This window comes from Aricia agestis, chromosome 3 (assembly GCF_905147365.1).
Source record: "Aricia agestis chromosome 3, ilAriAges1.1, whole genome shotgun sequence".
Classification (NCBI taxonomy): Eukaryota; Metazoa; Arthropoda; class Insecta; order Lepidoptera; family Lycaenidae; genus Aricia; species Aricia agestis.
In genome coordinates, this window is record NC_056408.1 from 20,800,692 (window position 1) to 20,826,930 (window position 26,239).

The 26,239-nt window shown below is 35.7% G+C and overlaps 1 protein-coding gene and 1 long non-coding RNA gene across 3 annotated transcripts in view; one reads left to right on the forward strand and one right to left on the reverse strand.

Annotated features, from left to right (window-relative positions):
* Positions 1-615: 615 nt before the first annotated feature.
* Positions 616-6,465, reverse strand: LOC121740240. Its single transcript, XR_006037620.1, has 3 exons — positions 6,317-6,465; positions 4,761-4,962; positions 616-660 (listed from the first exon to the last, which is right to left on the reverse strand). It is a non-coding gene; the product is annotated as an uncharacterized LOC121740240 (long non-coding RNA).
* A 5,913-nt stretch (positions 6,466-12,378) lies between these two features.
* LOC121740239 (ATP-citrate synthase) overlaps positions 12,379-26,239 on the forward strand; it is a 49,422-nt gene continuing 35,561 nt past the window's right edge. Inside the window, exon 1 of one of the 2 annotated variants that reach the window (XM_042132878.1) lies at positions 12,379-12,491. The gene's annotated coding sequence lies outside the window, so the exon portion shown is untranslated. Of the gene's footprint in view, positions 12,492-24,317; positions 24,410-26,239 lie in introns of those variants that run through there. The other variant, XM_042132877.1, reaches the window with a different exon arrangement.

Below are 26,239 nucleotides of genomic sequence, written 5' to 3' on the forward strand. Positions count from 1 at the left end.
CTCGGTGTTGCAGGCTGCCGGTGGACTGCACGGCAGTACTGCCGTGAATGGGCCCTTTAATAAATAATTTAGAACAAATATATACTAGTAATCTGTGATTTAGAACTTCTTCGTATATAATAAAACATACGGTCTAACTCGAGTCAGTAACTTGCGTTGAGGAGGCTTGTTAAATATTTTAATAATTTTCATCAATCTCGGTAAGATTGGTGTCAGATTGACGCCAGTCGCCAGACGCCAGATTCATCAGTTTTTCGTCAGTCAATAAGGATAATAAGGCCGCAGCAGGCGGTCGATTGGTAAATATTGTTATAGTACGTGCTAGGGTTCGAAGGATTTGGAGAGAAAGACCAGCTGAATCTCTTGAAGACTTTATTCACTAGCACTAAGTCCAATACTAAGCACTAGGTCCAAACCAATGAGTTTCTAAAATACTAGAGTAGCAATGTCTTACAAAAGATTCTCAGAAATGCGTAACCACTTTTTTGTTCAAAAGACAATGTCAAGTCATATATTCGTTATGTCATTATGTATGCGAGATATGCCTGCAGGCATCTTCGAAGTGGCAACGCGTTGCTACCGTAAACTTCCAATCTAGTTACGTTAGTAGTAGTAGTGCAGGTAAAACTTTTTCTGAAGTACCAACTTCATTAGATTTGCCTGAAAAAGAAGAGAATAGTTATTTAAAAAATAAATAAGAATTATATCAGATTTTTTTTTATTTTTAGTGTAACAGACATACGTGGGAGAGTCATGCTTCGGCGCGAATGGGCCGGCTCGACCGGAGAAATACCACGTTCTCACAGAAAACCGGCGTGAAACAGCGCTTGCGCTGTGTTTCGCCGAGTGAGTGAGTTTACCGGAGGCCCAATCCCCTACCCTATTCCCTTCCCTACCCTCCCCTATTACCCTATTCCCTCTTAAAAGGCCGGCAACGCACCTGCAGCTCTTCTGATGCTGCGAGTGTCCATGGGCGACGGAAGTTGCTTTCTATCAGGTGACCCGTTTGCTCGTTTGCTTCCTTATTTCATAAAAAAAAAGACATATTCTATACTTGTAACCCTTAATAAGTATGCCTTAATATTTAGATTTAATTCTCTTTTTGTTCACAAGTCCATTGAAATGTTACAATTTAAGGACCAAATATTGCATTTATTAGAGGGCGCAATTTTATTTTTGGGAATTGGGACATGTCAATGGAGTCAATAGAAGCTTAACCTCAAGTATGTGGGGTCGCCACCCTTGTGACTTGTCCCCCGGCCGTCATCTTGAAAAAAGGGGTGACAACACCATTTTCGCGATATCACGGACACTATACGTCTTACAAAAAATTTGTAAAATCATAATTTGTTGCAAATTATTTATATTCAGGCCTGATTTTCTGCAGACGCACAAGCTCTCATAGTTTTCTTTGAATCTGCAAAAAAATTATTTCAAGAGATATGGGGGTGCTGGGGGCTTGGAAGTTTGTATTGGCATCCAAATATTTGCATGCTTTTCTAGCCCCAAACTTCAGGATTTTGATGTCACGAGACTGTGAAAACAAGCAGCATGATCTTGTGTCGGAGACAGCGAAGATAAATTAAATGAATTTTTAGTCACTGTCTTGGGAAATCTTTTGTATCGCAAGCCTACTAGTAAGTCGTCTTAATTACCGCCGTATAAAGCTACGAAACAACGTTCACAAACAAGAGTTAGCAAAGATGGATTGACTTCCTCACTCAGAAATCGCGCGATACCACTAGCTAATTCAGGTCTGAGGTATTTTTTTTTTGTAAAATGTATCAAAAAAGTTGAAGAGCAAAAAAAATTCTCACATTTTTCTTATACTTTTTTTTTTTAATTTAGGGAAAAAAGTTATATAAACATATTTGCAGGCAAAATAATTTGCAACAATTTATGATTTCATAATTTTTTTGTAAGACATATAATCGTCACCCCTTTTTTCAAGATTACGGCCGGGGGACAAGGGTGACGACCCCACAAACTTGAAGGTTCTATTGACCACATGTCCCAAAATTAAAATTGAGTCCTCTAAAAATGCAAAGCTCATATTGTAATATTTCAATGGACTACATGTTATAATTCAAATCGAGTTTGTTCAAGAACAAACCCGAAAAATTCTTTCACCATTAGTAGCTGAAAGAATAAATTAAATAAACTGTTACCAGCGTTGCCAGACTGTACCTGTCCCGCGCGGGACAGGTTCAGTTCCGCTTTTCGGGGAAAGCCCGAACGTACGTGCAGCGTGCTGACTGCTGAGAAAGAAAGGTGCGTAATGAAGATGAGAGTGTGGGAGGTAGAGGGGTGGCATTTTCTTTGGCTAATTTAGCTATCTATTGTAACGTAAACGTTATTTTATCGCAAAATACTTTTGATTTTATACCTTTTTTAACTTTGTCCCGCTTTTGACTGAAGAATCCCGCTTTTTCACTCAAAAAGTTCCAAAGTCCCGACTTAGCACAAAAAAAATCTGGCAACGCTGACTGTTACTCTGTAAACCTACATTTTATAAAGATATTGTAACATAGATTATTTATTTATTTTTTAACTTTTCATATGGGTGTAAAGCAGGGATGTTGCGGATCCCGATTTTTTCACATCCGCGGATGCGGATGCGGATGTTGTGGATCCTACATAAATATAGTTTATAAAATGAAAAAGTATTATTTTCATTTTTATTAATGTATTACAAAATAATAGTACAGGTTCCCTAGACCAAATTTTTTGATTAATATCAAGATAATTTTTCGTGAGTAGCTTCATTTTGAAATGCATTTTGAATAGAACAACCCATATTTTAGGACCCTCAAATCGAAATATTAAATCATATTTATATATTCTGTTAGCTACCACTTTCGCAGAGGAAATTGTTGTTAGTTTTATCAAAATGAAGCTGCTTACGAAAAATTACCTTGATAGTAATAAAAACAGGTTCCCCTGTACTATAATTATACTATTGTATTAAAGAGATAATAATTTGTAAATGAAAATTGCATTAATTCCCCTGTATTACCTCTACCACTTTTTTGTTAGTAAGTACACGAAGTTATAAATAGGAGCATAAAGCATTATACTTAAACTATCAAATAGTAATAATGGCGCTTTTTATTAAGTATGAAGCACAAACAAACACGTAGTGATTAATTTACACAAGACAATTGATGCACCACAATAAACGCGTTGGATCCTGTCGCCGTTTTCAGGGTTCCGTAATCAACAAGAAACCCTTATATTTTCGGTCTATCTGTCCGTCTGTCTGTCTGTTTCTCCGGGGTTTCGCTCAGAGAATGCACATACATATAAACGATGTCGACAAAATCCATGCTAATATTATAAATGCGAAAGTGTGTCTGTCTGTCCGTCTATCTGTCTGTCTGTCTGTTACCTCTTTATGCTCAAACCGCTGATCCGATTTTTTCGGCATGTGAAACCGATGAATTTGGCATGGAGATACTTTGAATCCCGAGAAAGGACATGATACTTGATACTATGATACTTTTTATGCCGGAAAAATGTACGGTTCCCGCGCGATAAACGAATTTTGGCGCAACAGAGTTGCGGGCATCATGTAGTGGTATATAAAACTTAAAAAAAATATATGTGCCTCCCTTACACATCAAGCGGGGATATTTCTTTTTATTTCGCGTCCACTTCACCATGTGTGGTGTTGTTGGATAGGGTTTTTAAAAATATTACGAGTACTCCAAGATCATTTTCCGATTTAGGGATCCATTTGTGAAATATGCAAAGTTTTAAAGTGGAAGAAATCGTTAGTGTCCAGTGTCTCCCAGCTATTAGCTAAACGGTTGAAAAAATATGTGGAAAAATTCACGCGAGTATGAAATATGCTAAATTTAAAAAGAAAATTATCACGGCTAAGAAGACTTCATAAGTTATTTAGAAGTACAAAAGAATTTTTCGTTCAAATTCCTTTGAATGCAACTGAAATCATGTTGTTAGTAGTGTAAAACATGTTATAATTTTACATTCATTGACGATACAAAACTTATCAAAAACTGGCGGTACTTTGGAACCCTCTATTGTGCGTGGCCGATTAATTGGCCGGCTTTTTCGCTCCCATGATTGGTCACTTGTCACGCGCAAACGGCACGCGCCATTCACAGACCCCGCCACTTTTTTTTCTTGTCGCAACTCGTATGACATTCGCATCCGCATAAAAATCCGCATTGATTTAATGCGGATGCGGATGCAGATGCGGATGTCGAAATCGATGCGGATGCTCCGCATTTACGGATGCGGATGCGGATATTCGGAACATCCCTGGTGTAAAGACACTGTTAGGGTGGGTTGCACCAACTTATTTTAACTATAACTTTAACAACAAAGCAAAATGTCAAATCTTTGGTTAAAGTTAAAAATGGATGCCATCAATATGCCATATTTAACCATAACCATAGAGCTCGACAAGGCTTTAAATGCATGTGGCAAAAAAGGAACTAACGCTGTCATTATAAAAAAACGCCATTTTTGACAGTTCTCCTTTACCAGCAGCACCCCCGCCCATGTTCTTATAAAGCCCTGTTGGACCAGCAAGGTCTTCTGTCAAATTCTGTGGTCAAAGTTAAATTAGCCTTAACTATAACCATAACTTTAACTTTAACCACGCCTCTGGTGCAACCCAACCAGAATCTAGTTTCTGTGGCAACATGTTGGATTTTGGCTGGATTATTGACTGTATGTGCTAGCACACTCTACTCCAACCTTTTACTATTATTTAAAAATTATTTGAATCTTACCAGGCAGATGAAGTGATGGCACAGCCAGAAAATTTTGTCGGTTATATACGATTCCTGTCCCTGTCTGTGAAATGGATATCACAGATGACCTTCTTTTTATACAGTTCATAATCAGCGGGACTATATAACTTCCCACCAACTATATGAACCCAAGCCTTGAAACGCTCAGGATTCTTTTTTGGATGAGGAAATTGAAGGTTCTCTGAAAAAACAAATACTTTTATTTTAATCTTAAAAACGACAATGATTTATTATTATAACGAACTAGATGTCCCGCGCGGCTTCGCCCGCGTAAATTAGGAATTTTACAGAAACTGTAAATTTTCCCATAAAAAATATTTCCCCCGTTTTTCCCACATTTTCCTGTGTTTCTTCGGTCGTATTAGTCTTAGCGTGATAATATAATATAGCCTATAGTCTAACTCGATAAATGATCTATCTAACACTGAGATAAGTTTTTAAATCGGACCTGTAGTTCCTGAGATTGATGCGTTCAAGCAAACATACTCTTCAGGTTTATAATATTAGGTAGATATAGATTTTTTTAAATTATTGCTTGACAAACTCGAGTCTCGATCTAAAAGACTATGAAATGGTATACTTAATATGGTAGTGATAATGATGATGATGATGAATGTAATTTGCATAGTAGTATATGCTTTCTGTTCTTAAAACAATGCCAAAACTCCCAAACTTGTATCTATAAAGAATCAGGAGTTCTCTCAGCACCTTACGAACCACGGTATACCAGGTATATCTCGGTGCAGAATCTTACTTGTTGGTAGCATATGCTTAGAATACTTCTCACGAAACCGAAGTCACCACATGTTTCCCTATAAGTTTTGAGGAGTTCCCTCGATTACTTATGGATCCTTCATCAGATCACAACTTTTGTGAATATAATACCAAATTGGGATGATACCCTATATACCAAAAGAAAAAATTTGAAAATTGGTTAACAAACGGCGGAGTAATCGTTGAATATAAGAAAACGAACATAACACCTCCCCCATTTTGAAAGTCGGTTAAAATTGTAGCATATGTGTTATTCTGATGTATAAGCTATATTACTGTAAAGTTTCATTAAAATCCGTTCAGTAGTTTTTGCGTGAAAGAGTAACAAACATCCATACATCCACACATCCATATGTACATCCAAACAAACTTTCGCCTTTATAATATTAGTAGGAAGTAGGATGTAAGGAACCCAGCCCGGGATAAGTATTAGTATAATATTAAGTACTCAATCTAAAATCGTAATCTTATCATATTTGTTATTTAGCAGAATATACTAAGTTTGTCTGACCGTTGACTACCAAATGCGACCTTAAAAACATTAAAATTATTTTTAAGGCCGGGTATACAGTGTACACATTGGGCCAATGCACTGAGCCAGCGCATTAGGCCATTGAAGTAAAATCAAAGAAAATATAAGTAAAGCCTATAGGATTAACGTAAAAAAATTACTAGTTGCACTTGATAAAATTAGTAACTAGTAAGTAAAAGGCAGAACAGCAGAGAATATCTAAAAGGCAGAGATTACTATACTTACTTACTTTTAGAATTATAACATCCTAATTCACACCGTCTAGGCATAATGAACACAAATCACAAGCGTTTAAGTCGCAAACAAACATTTGGTTCGGGCTTCGGCGGATTAATTTCACGAAAAACAGCACAAAATATATAAACAAAAGCACCAACATGCATTTGATTTTGACATAATATTTTGACAATCATCTGTTTTCACTGTTTTTTTTTCTATGTTCTACCATTGACTTTTATAGTGTGGACTCGGCATAATGGTCTCTACCAAATCAAAATACTGTGGCCGGTCCGCCATTTTATGTTCCGGTTCTCCGAGGTACATGAACTGTCAAAGTGTCGTATTATAGGGATGTCGAAATTAAAAGAAAATATCGATATATCGATACATCGATATTTGAAAAAATATCAATATCGGTCTCGATATATAGCGAAAAAAATATCGATATATCAGTCAAATTTTTCGACCATTTTGCTTTTTTTTTAAATTAATTTATAGTCCGTCAAAAAAGTGAAGAAATTTAAAAAAGTTTGTCCTTGGATCGGTATGTTTATATTTTTACTAAAATTTTTGTTATTTTACCGATGGCTTGACTTCGTATGTGCTAATTTAGTTAATAATTAGACAATAAATAAGATTTGTGATAGAATAGAATATAACATAGCTTGGTTTTCGATTTTTATCGAATTTAAAAAATATAAAGTGAAGAATCTGGTCATTTATTTAAAAAAATTTAACCTTAATCAGCCTCGTTATCTGTTTGACAACACATAATCATAACAAAATCAATGTCATTTCAATAGTTACTTTGTTTTCATTCTAATAATAATTTTACTCATTACGTAAACATCAAACTTCTATAACCCCAAAAAATAAATTAAAAGTGATACAGCAGTTTATTTAAAGCATCGCTGTATAGTGTTTGATGTTAATTATTACTAGCTATTTGACCGACCTTTGATCGGTATTCGATAAAACACGAATAAAATGACATTTTCTAAAAATGATTCCTAGCTACATCCATTTATCGCCCCCGAAACCCCCTATATACTAAATTTCATGAAATATATATACATTCATATATAAAATGTAACTTCAACACTTAGAAAGCAGAATAAAACTTCATAAGAAATAAAAATCTTGTTTACAGAAACGAACTCAAAACAAGAAGTTAGAGCAAAAGTGTCTTAAAAGAAAAATAAGGACATGGAATGAAAAAGTTCGCGGGCAAAAGTAATAAAAAATAGCAAATTTTAAAAATATTATAAAAGATTTGCAGGAGAGATTTGATGAACAATGAAAATTCTGTTGAATGACCCAAATTAAGTGCAGTGTGCCCAAATACCCGTTAGATTTCGAGGCTAAGAAAGTGACTGAAGCTAAGTTCGATTCCATGTTCTCGTTCTACTAGCTCTTAGCCTCTTGACTTCTTACCTTATAAACAGGACTCAAAGGGTTGAAGTAAACGGTAACAGGTCCAATGGAACAAAAATAGAATTAGGTGTCCCACAGCGATCTATTTTAGGCCCATTTCTTTTTCTCATCTATATAAATGACTTACTTTACCTTGTTAAGGAAAATGATAATGAGATAGTACTTTTTTCTGATGACACTTCACTTATTTTTAAAGTGTAGCGACAACAGTCAAATTACGACGAGGTAAACAGTGCTCTCTCAAAAATAGTACATTGGTTTAATACTAATAACTTACTATTAAATTCCAGTAAAACTAAATGTGTAAAGTTCACTTTGTCCAATGTTAGGCAAGTCCAAACCAATGTACTATTGAATGATGAGAAGATGAATTTGGTAGACACCACTGTATTCTTAGGTATAACACTTGATAGTAAATTACAGTGGGGTCCTCATATTGTTAATCTTGTAGGTAGGCGGCATATGCAGTCAGAAAAATCAGAGAAATTTCCGATGAAGACACGGCACGATTAGTACATTTTAGTTATTTTCATAGTGGAAATATGGCATATGGAATCCTTTTATGGGGAAATGCTGCCGACATTAATACAATATTTGTGCTGCAGAAGCGAGCCATACGCTCTATTTATAAAATGTCTTCTTTTGAATCTCTGAGAGATAAATTTAAAGAAATTGGTATTCTAACTGTTGCTTCTCAATACATTTTAGATAATATAAGTAAATTTGTTAGAAAAAATATAAGTAAATTTAAAGCTAAAAGTGACATTCATTGTAGGAACACCAGAAATAAGCACAAGCTGGATTTGCCGATGATCAGACTTAGTAAAGTTAGTGAATCGTTTAAAGGTCAATGTATACCTGTACAATAAAATCCCAGAAAACGTTCAAAATTTTTCGATTAATAAATTTTAAAAAATAGTCAAATAACGTTTGTGTGCCAAATCCTATTACAAGGTCAATGATTTCATAAACGATGGCACATCTTGGGAGTAGGATGGCACCTTGCAATGCTACTTCTACATTATTATATTATGACTTACAATAATTATGTATGGATGTTGACATTGTATAATTTTAAGTTACAATTGTAAATTTTATTTTTAAAAGATTCATTTTTTTTCACTTTTTTGGTAAAAAGTGGGACCCCGTGCGAGTTTCTTACGGCGGTTCTTCTCGCCGGGATAGTTCCCGAACCGGTGGTAGGCACCATTAGCATCAACGTTCTGAAAGTATTTGTTACAAATCTATTTGGAAATAAAACAATTTTTATTTTATTTTATTTTTACTACTGACTAGGTATTCTATTTTTAATTTTAAATAAATTTGTAATTTTTTATATATAGCTTTTATTTATCTCCACATTCATTTTATCTTTATTCTAAAAATATAAAGAAAAGTTCAGTACCCAAAGAGTAAAACGGGACCCTATGGGAGATCGCAGACGACAGACTTTTTGTGAGATCGAGTCTGCGGCGCCCATACAGTCGGCATGGCGCGGCCATCGGTATGATCGGTATGTACTGTATGGGCGCCGCAGACTCGATCGCACAAAAAGTCTGTCGTCTGCGATCTCCCTATTACTGACTTCGATGTCTGTCTGTCTGTCTATCTCCAGGCTGTATCTCATTAACCACTATAGCTAGACATCACACAAACAAATTTTCACAGATTGTGTATATCTATTCCCGCTATAAGAAAAAATACTTAAAACAAAATAAATTAAATATTTAAGGGAGCCCCAAAATAAACGTGATTTTTTTGCTATTTTTTGCTTGATATCAATAATGGCAAAAGGTAGGCACTTGAAATGTTAACGAAATACTCAGTTGTATACATACTTTAATAATCACTAGAGATCTCCAAATGGTCGAAATTCGACCTTAGTTTCATATTTTTTCTACTCTTGTCTCTGGGACTCAGCTGGTCTTAGGGGGGGTATTACATTATCATTTATATTGGATCATTTCTATGATCATATATAGGATCCAATATATATGATCATTTGATCATATCTGCATATTACATTATCATATTTCATTGATCCCATTTTACGTCATATGTGGTTTCAATAGCCAATGGAGAGCGCTAACGCTGACAGGTATTGACGTCAGGGTTACTAGATCTCAGAGAATTCGATTTGTCAAAAGACATCGTCATTTTTAATATTGCTTGTTTTTTGTTATTTCAGCAAGATTATCCAAGTATATAATTAGAAAAATAATTACATTACATTATTTGAAACATATTAACGAACAAGAAATTAAAAACTCTTTTTTATATTAAATAACTGGCAACACCTATTTCTATGACCGTATTGAATCCAATCTCTCAGCAAATGTCAAAAATCTATGATCAAGGAAGAAATGAATCATATGTCTATATTACATTATCCAATAACATTGACTCAATGATCTCGGATCCAATATATATGATAATCTAATATCCCCCTTAGACTGGCCGTGTAAGCATTGTCTAATAGTATCTAAGATTCAATAAAAAAAACTATAATCCATTTTCCATTTGTCACCTTGTTGTCAACAGACTTCAACCATAAATAAAAGAGTATAATTCGTATGTATAGGTTTGTCACTCAAAAATCTGTCATTTTCTTGTGTGTGCAATTGTAGTGTATGTAATGTTTTATTTGTTAAAAATATATATGATAAAAGCATAATTTCAAAATAATATTAGCTCGATGCACTCCTTCACCATATAAACTATAACTGTGCAAAATTTCATGCACTTGCGTTTCCCAAGGTTACAAAGTTTTTGGCTCACATATTAATATAAAGATAATAATTGATTGTAAAATTAAAATAAACTGTAAACCCTTCGTGCGCGAGTACAACTCGTATTTGTCCGATTTTTTGGTAATTTTTGCCCGATATCAATAATGGCAACTTAAATAATAATTAATTAACTTAAAATAAATTAAATAGTTTTATTAAAATTAAGGAGGCTCCTAAAAAAAACCATATTTGCCTATTTTGTCTCTATGTACTATAATACATAGAGACAAAATAAGCAAAAATGATTTTTTTAACTAATTTTTTTTTTATGAAATAAGGGGGCAAACGAGCAAACGGGTCACCTGATGGAAAGCAACTTCCGTCGCCCATGGACACTCGCAGCATCAGAAGAGCTGCATGTGCGATGCCGGCCTTTTAAGAGGGAATAGGGTAATAGGGGAGGGTAGGGAAGGGAAGGGACTAGGGAAGGGTAGGAAAGGGAATAGGGTAGGGGATTGGGCCTCCGGTAAACTCACTCACTCGGCGAAACACAGCGCAACGTGGTATTTATCCGGTCGAGCCGGCCCATTCGTGCCGAAGCATGGCTCTCCCACGTATAATATAAAAAAAATCATTTTTGATATCAATATAATATATAATACTAGCTGTTGCCCGTGACTTCGTCCGCGTTAGCATAGTAGATCACATCCCAAGTATTATTTATTGTACAAAAATATTCAATGTACAGAATTGACTTTCCTACGATTTTATTATATATAGATGTTCCGCGCGGCTTCGCTTGCGTCATTTAGGAATTTCACGTGACCGTACATTTTTCCGCAAAAAATAGCCTATGTCCCTTCACGTAGTCCATTCATCATGTTTGCCAAATAACATAAAAATTGTTCCAGTAGTTCTTAAGATAATAAGCAATTTCATATAATTTCCCCCGATTTTTTTACATTTTCCTATATTTCTTCGCTCCTATTAGTATTAGCATGATAAAATATAGCCTGTAACCTTCCTCAATAAATAGGCTATTTAGCACTGAAAGAATTTTTCAAAACAGACCAGTAGTTCCTGAGATTAGCGCGTTCAAACAAACAAACTAACAAACTCTTCCGCTTTATAATATTAGTATAGACCTGAGATTAGCGCGTTCAAGTAAGCCCTTTCAAATAATTTCCCCCCGTTTTTTCCACATTTTCCTCTATTTCTTCTTTCCTATTAGTCTTAGCGTGATAAAATATAGCCTATAGCCTTCCTCGATAAATGGGCTATCTAACACTGAAAGAATTTTTCAAATCGGAACAGTAGTTCCTGAGATTAGCGCGTTCAAACAAACAAACAAACAAACTAACTAACAAACTCTTCCGCTTTATAATATTAGTATAGATAACAGGAGGCTCACTTATATCATATTAGTTTATCAATATCCTCGACAAATATCAACCGAGTGTCCCATCACTATAGACCGCCATGTTTAGTTCTTGGCAATATGGCGCCGGCCACACTTTGTTGTAGTTATGTCACTTCCATCTGTTTTTTTTTTCATTGGTAGGTACTCATATGACAGGAAGCTACTCAAAATTAAAAAAATATTAAAAGTAGACACTACGATGTTGCCACTTTTTAATTTTTTTCAATCTTCAGTCTTCACTTTCTTGACGGACTACCTACCTATATAAATTAAAATAATTAGTTACAGATAGATACTGAATTTATATTTTATATAAATTTCAGAAATAAATTATTACTGTTTAATTATATTGTAATTTGTAAGTTGTAACAGAAGCTTACATAATCGATATCGGATATTAATATCGATTAATATTAGAATATTTTAGAGCTACTATTTTTTTTCACATCCCTAGCCCAAATTCTTAGTTGTAAACGTCATAATCCAATTTTCAGCAAGTGTTTTATACATGGATTAGAAAATTGATAATCAATTGTGGAATTACTTTATGTGCTCGTTAGGAGAAATAAGCTGAGGAAAAATTGCTCCTGCTCCATATCCAGGTAAGTAATGTTCTTTTTAGGTTATGGCAAATTTGACTGCAGTCCAATAATATCTTGCTATCACTGAATTTAAATGCCGGCACCTACCACTGATTATGAATAACTGATTATCAACTATCGTTTTATCGCTTAGTCATCAGTTATCTGTATAAATGTTATATAAAATGTAATTATTGTGGCATTAAACTTATAAAGTCATCAACCTCCACTAAGCAATGTTTTGAGCACCCAATTCCATATTATTATAACGGTACATTTTTTAGTTTTTTTATAAAATCTATGTTAAAAGTGGTAACTTCATTGAAATATTAGTAGTAACTAGTAAAGTACAAAATTTTTTTCATTAAGCTAGTAAGTAACTAAATCCTATAATTTACTATTGTCCATAAATAATATAATTTATCATTCATTTATCAGTCATTGCAATCTATACTAATATTATAAATGCGAAAGTATCTCTGTCTGTCTATCTGTCTGTCTGTCTGTCTGTCTGTCTGTCTCGCTTTCACGCCAAAACTACTGAACCGATTGCAATGAAATTTTGTACACAGTTATTCTAGAGTCTGAGAAAGGACATAGGCTACATTTTGATGTGGGAAAATATCTTATTTCCATGAAAATATCGATGAAAATGAATTCGCATTGCGCGTGGCCAGCGCTCATCCCGGGGGTCCTGGGTTCGAGTCCCGCAGGCGGAACAAAAAGTTTTCAATGTTCCTGGGTCTTGGATGTGTATTAAAATAATATTTCAAAAATCTTAAATATATTTTATGTATAATACTTATTATAAAAAATCCAGAAATATATCGACGCGATGCAATGAACATTTTAGTTCTAATACGATTCAACAGATGGCGCTTTTTGTTTACTTCGTTGTAACATAGAACTAATCATACTTATTAGTTGTTATGTTTTTGTTTATAGTTTTTAATACGTTAGAATAATAAGTTTAATAATGTTATCACTTGCTATAATAATAATCAATCTATCTTATCTTATAGAACTCCTACTGCATTTCTAAGGAGTTCGAGTGTGTTGTGTTGGCCTATATTCCATCCAGAAAATATATCAATGTAATCAACATTTTAATTCTAATATATGAAAACAGATGGCGCTTTATTTTTTACTTCATTATAACAGAACTAATCATACCTACTTTATTATATATTATTGTTTTTATTCATAATTATTGTTTTTATTCATAACTAGCTGTTGCCCGCGACTTATAAATACTGCGAAATATACTGCGAAATTATCTCTGTCTGTCTGTCTGTCTGTCTGTCTGCCTGTCTGTCTCGCTTTCACGCCAAAACTACTGAATAGATTGCAATGAAATTTTGTACACAGTTATTCTAGAGTCTGAGAAAGGACATAGGCTACATTTTGATGTGGGAAAATATCTTATTTCCATGAAAATATCGATGAAAATTACTTCGCATTGCGCGTGGCCAGCGCTCATCCCGGGGGTCCTGGGTTCGAGTCCCGCAGGCGGAACAAAAAGTTTTCAATATTCCTGGGTCTTGGATGTGTATTGAAATAATATTTCAAAAATCTTAAATATATTTTATGTATAATATTATAAAAAATCCAGAAATATATCGACGCGATGCAATGAACATTTTAGTTCTAATACGATTCAACAGATGGCGCTTTTTTTTACTTCGTTGTAACATAGAACTAATCATACTTATTAGTTGTTATGTTTTTGTTTATAGTTTTTAATACGTTAGAATATTATGTTTAATAATGTTATCACTTGCTATAATAATAATCAATCTATCTTATCTTATAGAATTCCTACTGCATTTCTAAGGAGTTCGAGTGTGTTGTGTTGGCCTATATTCCATCCAGAAAATATATCAATGCAATCAACATTTTAATTCTAATATATGAAAACAGATGGCGCTTTATTTTTTACTTCATTATTATAACAGAACTAATCATACCTACTTTATTATATATTATTGTTTTTATTCATAACTAGCTGTTGCCCGCGACTTCGTCCGCGTGGACTTTAGTTTATAGCGCGCGGTGTCAACAAAATTTGTGTCAAATTTAAAAACTTTTTAAAACCCTGGTAAATGGTACCCCTCTTAGGGCCGCGCAGCGCGCTACACCGGAATGGCAGCGCTGAAAGTGCTCGCCTCGCCGCTGCCATTCCGGTGTAGCGCGGCCCTTAATTAATCAAAATACCCAAAAACAGCTGTGCAGTGTGCACATAATCTGTACTAATATTATGAATGCGAAAGTATCTCTGTCTGTCTGTCTGTCTGTCAGTCTCGCTTTCACGCCAAACGCCAAAACTACCGAACCGATTGTAATGAAATTTTGTATACTGATAGTCTAAAGCCTGAGAAAGGACATAGGCTACTTTTTTACTGGAAAAAAGGGTTGTAAGGGTCGTAAATTTGTTCAAAAATTCATAATAGATGGCGCCGTGCGTCTTCTACATCGCGCTGACGCTTGCTCAAAAGTCTTTCTATAAGAGGTGGTATCATCTTACATTTAAGTCTCGATTTTTTCCGATTGTTATATCTATTCTACGGTATTAAATAACTCAGTACTTTATCTGTGCAGGCAGTGACGTAACCTTAAGACCAAATTTCACCAACGACTGTTAAAGTTAATGCTCGAATTAGTATCACGTTAGCTTTTTCGTTTTTCATATGAATGAAAGAGAAGACAGGATATTTTAACAAGCTGTTAACACTAACAGACGTTGGTGAAATTGGGGCTAAACCTATCAATGATAAATAGTTTATGGGTAAAGTTGTGTAATTGGGGGGCTAAATAAGCTTTAAAATTTGGCATAATATATAAAGTTTAACATACAAAAATGAAGTAGGTACTTATTGTTTGCACACTGCACAGCTGTATTGATTTAAGGGGTACCAGGGTTTTTTTATAAAAGCTTTTGACACCAATTTTGTTGACATCGCGCGCTATAAACTGAAGTCCACGCGGACGAAGTCGCGGGCAACAGCTAGTACTTTTATATAAAAGCTCTTACATAATAAGACTCCTAATTTACTTTATTTATTTTAATAACTATAAGTAACTAAAACTATTGGCAGCTATTATTATAGCTTTGGCTGCTATTGTTACATTATCAAAAGAGAATAATCTGCAAATAAGGTGTTTGCAGATTATTCTCTTTTGATAATATAACAAAAGAAGAAGTATAATATAATCTGCAAAAATAAAAGAAGTAGAATATAATAAAGAGGCGTAAAACAGGGCAACCCCCTCTCTCTGAAGCTATTTTCAGCTGTACTGAAAACCATCTTTCGCGAACTAGATTGGGAGAAGTACGGCCTTAACGTGAACGGAGAAAAGCTAAACCATTTGAGATTTGCGGACGACATAATTATCTTTGACGAAAACCCAAGCAACCTAGAAACAATGATAAAAGCTGTTGATAAAGAAAGCAAAAAAGTAGGCCAAAACATGAACAAGGACAAAACCAAAATACTTAAAAACTTCAAACAAATCACTATAAAAGTTGACCAACCTCTAGAATACGTAAAAGAATACCTTGGACAATTAATCTCCCATGAAAACCAGACCACTAAGGAAATCAACCGTAGAATTGCAAATGGTTAGAAAAGTACTGGTTGCTCAAAGAGATATTTAAATCTGACATGAGTTTAACTGTGAAAAAGAAGGCATTTAACACCTGTGTCCTACCCGTAATAACATATGGCTGCGAAACCTGGGCTCTAAACCAAACAACACAGAGAAAAGTTGGAAAGATGCCAGAGAGCTATGGAGAGAAGTATGCTAGGTATAAAGAGACAAGACAGGATCAGAAACACTACTATAAGAGAATAAACCAAAGTAACAGACATACTTACTCAAATAGACCAAAGACAAACAAAACAAATGGAGCACAGCTATCACTCACTGGTACCCAAGAGATGGAAAAGGAGTAAAGGTCATCAACAAACCAGATGGGGAGTATCTAGCACAACAGCTGGACACCATTGGAGTAGAGTAGCACTAGACAGAACTGAGTGGAAAAGGCTGGAGGAGGCCTACGCCGAGAGGCACACTGATCTTCGAGACATTCTATAGCTCGAAGTCAGAATAATAAGGCTATTATTACTCTGAAGCAATGACTATTATTAGGACTTGTTTTGCCACACATAATGTCCTGAAAGTAGTTTACTTCAAATTCGGTGTTGATTTATCAATGCAGACTTGCTCTAAATTATATAAAGAATTTTTTATTTATTTATGAATGCAGACTTGCTCTAAATTAAATAAAGAAGGTGTTGATTTATGAATGCAGACTTGCTCTAAATTATATAAAGAAAAATTTGGTGTTGATTTATGAATGCAGACTTGCTCTAAATTATATAAAGAAAAATTCAGTTTTCATTTATGAATGCAGTCTTCCTCGAAATTATTTAAAGAAAAACAGCTTCGAAAATTAGCCATTATTTGCCGTAAAAATTAAATGACAAAAAATGTTATTGTGGGATATCCATAAGAGATAGACATAATTATTATACTAACGCGGAGTTTTCTGTAGACCTTTTCAATACATTATTTTGATAAATCTTGTAGAGTTCAGCCTGCGTTTGCAATGTAAGCGAAAAAAAATGTAATTATTTGCGACATCACATTAGAGACCTTAAAAATAACAGTATTTCTCCACTATTTAATGGATGTTATTATACATACCTCTATTATAAACCTTCCTCTTAAATCACACTCTCTATTAAAAAAAACAGAATTAAACATACAAAGGGGCATCATACTACATAGGGACAGAGAAAGCGACTTTTTTTATGGAATAAGGGGGCAAACGAGCAAACGGGTCACCTGATGGAAAGCAACTTCCGTCGCCCATGGACACTCGCAGCATCAGAAGAGCTGCAGGCGCGTTGCCGGCCTTTCGAAAGAGAAGAGGGTAATAGGGGAGGGTAGGGAAGGGAAAAAGGTAGAGGATTGGGCCTCCGGCAAAATCACTCTCCCGCTTGCGCGGTTTCACGCCGGTTTTCTGTGAGCCCGTGGTATTTCTCCGGTCGAGCCGGCCCATTCGTGCCGAAGCATGTCTCTCCCACGTCAAAAATTATTTTATACTATACATAATACTTTGTTTTATACGATGTAGTGATTTACAATATATTTACTAATTTATACCCGTGACTCCGGCGCGGCGCGGCGGGCCCAACCAAAGAGAATATAATCACTACGTTTGGCCCAACTGCGCAGAAATTGAAAGAAAATTCCAGGTTAAAAAGTATCCTATGTTCATAACAGCGGGGCTAAAATGGTCGCTTTGAAGAATCATGATATGAATCATAATATGATTCATTTCACTAAAATCGCAAAATGCAACTCTGCTTGCAATTCATTTCTTCTTCTTCTTCTTCTTCTTTTAAAATATGGCTCCTTGGTGAATCGCCAATGTCAGAGTGCGTTGACGAATACTCTGCCTTATGAGAGGTTTTGTGGAGAAACAAGGGTACGGTAATTATGAAAGGCGTACGGTGTCTGTTGACAATTCCTTAACCTAAAACAAACACAAACATGAAGAGTTAGTACCACACCTTATAACTTAATTTGGTTAGTATGTATATATGTACACAAAGTTTTTACAAAGGGAGTATTTACAAAGGATAAGACGGATTTTAAATTGCTAGGGCGAGGGATGTTAGGAGGAAGAATATCATATAGAGAGGATTGGTTCTTTGGACAGGAGAAAAAAATGTGATCTAAGGTGCCCTCGTCTATGCCACACTCACAAAGGGAACTGTCTCTAACCCTAATCTTGGCTAAGAAAACAGGTGAACAGCAGTGACCCAGTCTGATTCGGCAAACTGTTGAGCACACTGTTTTGCTTGCTTCTTTAAATTTAAAAAACCAGGGTTTAACCGGGATACTATTCTGGATATCAAAATAGTATTTACCCTTATTCACACTGGTTCGTGTCCACTCATTATTCCAATTGGTATACATGTTGTCTTTAGCTAAAGGAATTAAATCCTGGCAATAAACCATATAGTGGCTAGAGGCTCCTGTTGTTATTGCGGCCTTAGCATATGCATCTACGTTTTCATTGCCAGTAATTCCACTATGTCCTGGTATCCAAGCCAGAACAACTTGGATACGTTCTGTGTAGCACTTAAGGAGAAGCTGTCTTATTTTCAAGACCAAAGGAAATTTGCACTTGGAGCGAAACTGATTGGAGTCAATGGCCTCCAGGGTACTTTTAGAATCCGACAATATGATAGATTTATTGAGGTGGTGTGACTCAACAAAGTTAAGTGCCTCTAAGATAGCTAGGGTTTCCCCTGTAAACACAGATGAATTTGGAGGTAATTTAAAATTTAGCACCACATTGACTCTAGGGATATATACAGCCACTCCAACGCAGCTGCCCTCCGAGAGCTTAGATGCATCTGTGAAAATAAGCAGCCAGTCCCTAAAATGCTGATTAATAATTTGTTTGAACTGTGTGTTAGCAAAAACGGAGCCCCTATCAATTGGAAAATTTAGAAGCACTTTTGGATGGAGGGTAAGTGCATTATAGGGAGTGGAAAAGAGGGGGTTTAATCTAGATTGGAAAATAGGGCAAGGTAGACGGGAGAGTTTTTGGTAGCTAATCAGGATGCAAGGAGGATCCCTATGCGACCAGTAGCTTGTAGAGCCAACTAATTGCGAAAGGGTGTGAAGTTTACGAAGGAGTGGGTTAGCCGTGAAGAGGTTACATACAAACAGACACACTTTCGCATTTATAATATTAGTAAGGATGCAATCAATCGATCAAATCACTGGTGGTTGCTTACAGTTACGAGTTACGATCTTCATGAAAAAAATAAACCCTTAATTTATTCTTAATTTTTATCAAGAAACCTTGAATTATATAGTTTTGGAATGATAAAATAATCATCCCCCACTGACCACAACCTTGCGATGCCTTGAAAACACTTCGTAAACACCAGAAAACAGGTGAACTTATCTCAAGATTACGAAAATTTCAAATGCGAATTTCTTCTAAACGGGGGAATTTCCTGGCGGTGGAAGTGGTACGGGGAGTTTTTTTCGTCCAAAACATCCCTGCTCAACCCATTTCACCAGCACAAAATTACCGTAGGTTTGTAAACCGTAGCCCCCAAAATTTTCAGCAAGAGAATTATTGCTAACAGCTTTCAATAAAAAAAAATCTAGATCTAATCTGTATATTACTACAAAAACTACCAACTAAATGATGTACATTACTACAAAAACTACCAACGAAAATTGGTTCGAACGAGATCTAGCCAGTAGTTTTTTTTATGCGTCATGAATGGTAAACCTTAATTTAACTTTCATTAAATCAACTGAAATATGAAAATAAATCAAAAACCTCTTAATTTCACAAAAATAAACTTATTGCTGCTGCGGAACCCTTCATAACCGATGCCACAGACAGACATACATAGTTGTGTACTGTGTACACACACACGCACACGCACGCACACACACACACACACACACACACACACACACACACACACACACACACACACATACACGCACACACACGCACACATACATAGACAGGCACGTTAAACATTTAACCATCTATTTGGTCGGGGGTTAAAAAAGGTAGTCAGGATATTCGGTGATGGAAATGCGAAAGCTTATCATGAGGAACCGTGCACTATCGCTTGACCTCCAACCAAAAGGTAGAGAGATATTTGCGTGCTGGCCTCATGCCGCAACCCAGGTCAAGCCCCCAGATAGCTGAATGTCGGATGAAAGACGTGGCGTCCTATCGGCCAGGCGACCTTCAAACAACCTCCGACTTAAGGCTTACGTAGGGATCTAAGTAAATAATAATTTATAATTGTATGTAAACATCCATTCGTAATATTACAATTACTTACCTTATTTGTCTTTGCCCGATTTCTTGTCCATTCCATACTAATATTATAAAGCTGAAGAGTTTGTTTGTAACGTAAACTTTAACTACTGGACCGATTTTTTTGTAATTTGGCACAAAAGTAGACCGTGATGGGGCTACCTTTTTGCGGGAAAATGTACGATTCCCGCGGAATTATTTACGCGGCCAGTAGCGGAAACTTACTTTTTTTTAATACGCTTTTTTGCTTCTCTTCTAAAGTTAAAGTGTAGATACTTCAACCTATACTTTTTAGCTCTCGTTTCAACGCGGGCAATCGTTAGAGATTTTATATCGACAATTTTTCTGCAGGGGTCAATTTCCTATATTCTCAATCTCATCATTCACCGTCTCTTTTTCAAGAAACATTCAGACTTCTATCTTCCCTTTCCCAAAATGAAATTATGAAGTTGAAATGGGCGGAGCACGTACACGGTACAAGTAACTAGGGATCGCGAGAATAAACAGGTTGAAGTGGGCTCGGACAAAATATTCGCTCATGGAATTTATTCAAGGGCATAAGTCTAGGGAATGCAATACCGGGATACTGGGATCCCGCATGCATTTTGCGGGACTAATCCCGGTCGAAAATTTTGCGGGATCCCGCGGGACTGGCGGGATTACAAAAAAGCGTGATTGATACGTGTAACTCTGCGCGCGGGGGTGCGTGAACTGGCTACAGGCAGCCCACTAAACAATTTACCTTCAATTCACCTATAATTCAATGACAATAATGTACCTGCAACCAGCGTTGAAGCTGAGCAAACTTTTTCAGCTGCTTGCTACCGAATATGTGTCGAATATCAGGAGTCGTTTGGCAGACACAACTTTTTTAACATACTTTTATAAGCTTGGGTTGTAAAAGTATGTTAAAAAAGTCTTATAGCACAATTTTCCGTATATTTGGAAAAAAAAATAATTTTTATAAAAGCTGAAAATATATCATTATTTTTTTTTTTACTAAATTATTACTACGTAGCCATTTCCAAACAAAAAGTTTATTTTTTTTATTTTTATATATTCTAAAGAATTTACTTCATTCTTATGTATTAATAAACCCTTGTAAAAAAGTGTCTGACAAAGTTTGTTTTATTTGAGTTTCTAAGAATAAAACGGGTTCTATCAAGTAAAGTCATTAGAACGATTTATTTTACAAGTTTATGTTACCGGGATCCAGCGGAATTGTGATGGTTCAGTCCCGCAAATACCGGGATTGAAATTATCTTGCGGGATTGCATTCCCTGGGCATAACCATTAGACATTCTACAAAATCCAGATCATATAACAATTGATTCTAATATCTTATCAGTTATCAGAGTTAGAAAGTAGATTGGCTGACATTGTCGAAGCAGCTTCAGTTCCCACTGCGATAACCTCGATCATGAGCTGGGCAGTCGTTATGCAACGATAATGGACGTTGACCAAGCTGTTGTTTTGGTCGTTCGCGTAAAAACATCACTGATCATACTGAAAACTCGTGAACTTCATCGTACGAGACCAGCAAAGAAACCCATTTGATTGTATTGAACGCGGCTGATTGAGTAACTTAAGAGTATTATTTCTACTGCTGGTAAATGAAAACTGTCAAACACATGTCAAAAATGACGTTTTTGTATGATAGAAGCGTTTGGTTCCTTTTCTCGCCACGTTCAAATAAAGCCTCGTCGAAATGTAGTATAATTTCATGCTCCGGCTCTAGCAGCGATGAGCAGGCCATACACGCAAGATATACCTGACAGGTTTGCCTGAAGTCAATTGTTCAGGTAAACCGTTGTGTGTATGTTACAGAACTGTGCAGGTTTTGTTTCAACTTTGCCTGACAGGCGTAACTGTACAGGCAAACCTGTTAGGTACATCCTTGCGTATATGGCCTGCTAATACTACTTTGGCATGACGAAACATCAATGATTCAACAATAATGAAATAATTTAAATTTTATAACTATATGAGACCTGACTCACCTGACGACGATTTTCAGTGTTATCTCATCGCTGATAGCTCACAATACAGTGCGACAGTGCGCTACCTGAGGTCTGTGAGTGATTTGTGACAGTTGTGATGCTACTATTGCACAACTTCATGGTAAATTGCCCCCTTTTTTATGAAATAAGGGGACAAACGAGCAAACGGGTCACCTGATGGAAAGCAACTTCCGTCGCCCATGGACACTCGCACCATCAGAAGAGCTGTAGGTGCGTTGCCGGCCTTTTTAAGAGGGAATAGGGTAATAAGGGAGGGTAGGGTAGGGAAGGAAATATGGGAGGGTATGGAAGGAAAAGGGTAGGGGATTGGGGCTCCGGTAAACTCACTCACTCGGCGAAACACAGCGCAAGCGCTGTGTTTCACGCCGCTTTTCTGTGAGCCCGTGGTATTTCTCCGGTCGAGCCGGCCCATTCGTGCCGAAGCATGGCTCTCCCATGTCAAAACGCCCCTGTGCAAAATGTATCTATTCCTTTGAGTAAGTAAGTCACCTATAGTCTTCATCCTAGTAAGAGACGCAGATCATTTTTTGGGGCCAAACTGCTAACTGGCAAATGACAGAAGAAAACAACAACCAGCCAACAACACCGGGCTTTCCCCCGGACGTTTCTGAAAAATGGCGCTAAAATAACCGCTAAATGTTTCAAGATTTACATAATTTATTGACGGAATTACAATCCTGCTAGAGTATACAATTTTAAGAGATAATTTCTCTCTGCTAAATAAATTATTGTATTTTTTATAACAATACTTCAGTTTATTTCATGCAGTGGATGGATGGAATCAATTTTTGATTGATTTGCCAGTTCAGATTTGAGTATGCACGCATTCCCACAATAATTTAGATAGATAACGACAATATAAACATTCTGATAACGAGATAACGCGAATATTATTATTTTGATGATGATAGTTTACTACATATAGATATATACTAGCTATTTGACCGAGCTTTGCTCGGTATTCGATAAAACACAATATACAAGAATTGCTCGTTTAAAGATACATTCTAAAAGTTTTTAAAGCTTTTTCACCAGTTCTCTATTTGTCATATTATGGTACCTATGCACTATCCTTATCGATACTAATTTACACCTGTACATTGTGGTACACTTTATGGAAAAACTATCACGCCTATAATTGATTTGTGCTTCATCGTAATATTTATTTATATGTAGATGTGTTATCATCAGTCAGTCAAGGTGTGACGAAGCCCTCACAAAGCTCGGCTTTAGCTAGTAAAATAAGAATTGCACGCTGGCCACTGCAGACAAAAATAAATGAATGATGCTTTGTAGGTGGCAGGTATCTTTGTTTTTTTTTTGCCCATTCCGGGGTCATAGGTCTACGTTTTCAATGTTTGTTGCAGGAATCACCATCCTGTTCTGTAGAGAACTCCTATAGGTAAAGGCGCTGCTTCAAACAAAGGCTGTGGCCTAATATTTTGAGTAGAGTTATAGTTATAGGATGCCATCCGTATTCAGCAACATACCGATACTAAAACTTATCGATGCTAAAGTTATCGATTTGTTGCTTCTTGCTGAATAATAAAAATGTTACGTTCTTTACAAAAGAAAACAACGTTGTCTTGATTGGCATCCCACTTTTAATCGTGATTAAAATTATTATACTCAAATCTACTCTTCAATTTCTATCATTTTAGCGAACGTTATTTGACTTTCGTTTCGGCTGTTGCAAAAATTCATAGTTTTATTTTTACAAAAAATCTTGTTTTAGACACATTTTTGCTTGGATCTTCGAAGTTTGATGTGTTTCACCTGACATTATGAAAAACGGGCGTGAGTGTGAAGAGAGAAGGACGATGTTTGATTTTTTGGGTTAGTAGGCCTTGGTAGGCCTCTTAAAACAGAAATTTTAAACTGCCAGGCTATCAAAAAAGAATGATAAAGGCTCAGCTGTTTCGGTAATCGTTCGATTTATGAATTAAATAATGGCGCGCTAGAATTCGAGTCAGTCGTTCGTTGGCCGCCGAAGGGAGCGGAGCGGTTGTGTCTGTGATTGTGGATTTGAGGCCGTCTCTACAGTGAGTCTCATTTTAATATTCATGTGAACGAACGCGTACAACGGGCGAAAGTTGTTTTTTTACGGACACCCCAGCCGTGACTTTGGAATTTCATTAAAGTCCATACGTAAAGAATACATTTGCTATATTACATTTGAACAACGTTAGGTACATAAAATTGCTTAAAGGTAAACCGTAACAATTATTCTATGTATTTGCGTACGCGCTACGTAGGTAACCTTCCGTTTGGAAAGGTTTTTATTAAAAGTAGGAAATGTCATAATTTGGCTTAGTTTCAAACCTGCTCCAAAGTTAAATAATGAAAAACTAGTTTTTTTCTTAATTTTATGAAAAAAGTGGATTTCTGTCAAAATGAATTCAGTTCTTACCGTTCATTGAACTCGTTACAATGATAGCGTTTAGCTAAATTGTGTTGATAGTTTTTGATTGTAAAAACAACTACAAATGTATATAAAATAAGGTTCAATATAATGTGCACTTATAACACGAACAAAAAACAGTTTTTATTTTACAATTTTAACCGAAATTTATTTTTAGTTCAAGTTAAGTTGCATTTTATAATAATATCGTTATGCAAACGATTTTTGTCGATTTAGGGTTCCGTAGTCAACAAGGAACCCTTGTAGTTTCGGTCTTCCGTCCGTCCGTCTGTCTGTCCGCGGTTTTGCTCAGAGACTATAGGAACTATAAAGCTGTAATTTGCCATGAAATGATGCCGACAAAACGGTACATGAAATCTTAAAAAATATATCTTTTATGGTACCTCCCATAACACATCAAAAGGGGATGAATTTTTTTTCGCGTCCACCCCATCGTGTGGGGTGTCGTTGGATAGGTTTTTTAAAAATATTATGAGTATTCATAGATCATTTTCCGATTTAGGGATCCGTTTGTGAAATATTAGGTTTTAAAGTGGAAAAAATCGTTACGAGTCCAGTGTCCCCCCCCCCCCATTCTACCAGCTAAACGGTTGCTTCTGGAAATGTGAAAAAAATCACGACAGTAGGAAATATGCTGAATTGAAAAGGAAAACTATCACGGCTAAGAAGACTTCATAATTGTTTAACTTTAAGCTACATTTACTCGGTGATCAATTGATATATATTTTTTCAATTAATATAATTAAGCCAAATATCACGTCCTCGAGTATTGAACATGTCTCACCAGTCACGCTGTATAGGCTGTAGCATTAAATGAATTACAGCAAATATGTTTTAAGAGGTATAAACGCTAACTAAAAGAACGCATTTCAAACTCAAACTCAAACTTTTTTATTCAGAATAAATTTTTGCAAATGTTCCCTGAACGTCTACATGATGCCTACCACCGGTTTGGAAACTAACCCGGCGAGAAGAACCGGCGTAAAAAACTCGCACGGGGCCCACTTTTTTACCAAAAAAAGTGAGAAAAAAATTAATTTGCAAAGATACAACAATACATGAAACGATAATAAGTTGTTTCTTGTTACATATTATTTTACACCTCCATTAATTTATTATTATTGTTCATACGTATATCTTGGACATACTTTCATTGTTGATTGTCATATAATCATGCGAATGTTCATCTACATTCTACAGCGACAACATAATAGTACAGTAGTAATAAAACAGAATAGTCAAAATTATCTTTATCTCTCGTAGTTATGCTAATCAGTCATGAAACTACTAACTTAAGTTGAAAACGGCGAAATTCTTATTTTAAAATGTATCTCTATTTAAGGAATAAGGAAAATACGGTTTAAGTATTTTTTTTTAGAGTCTGTAACTGAATCTAAAAGTATGAACAGGTAAGTACAGAATATAATATTATTATGATTGAAAATACTGA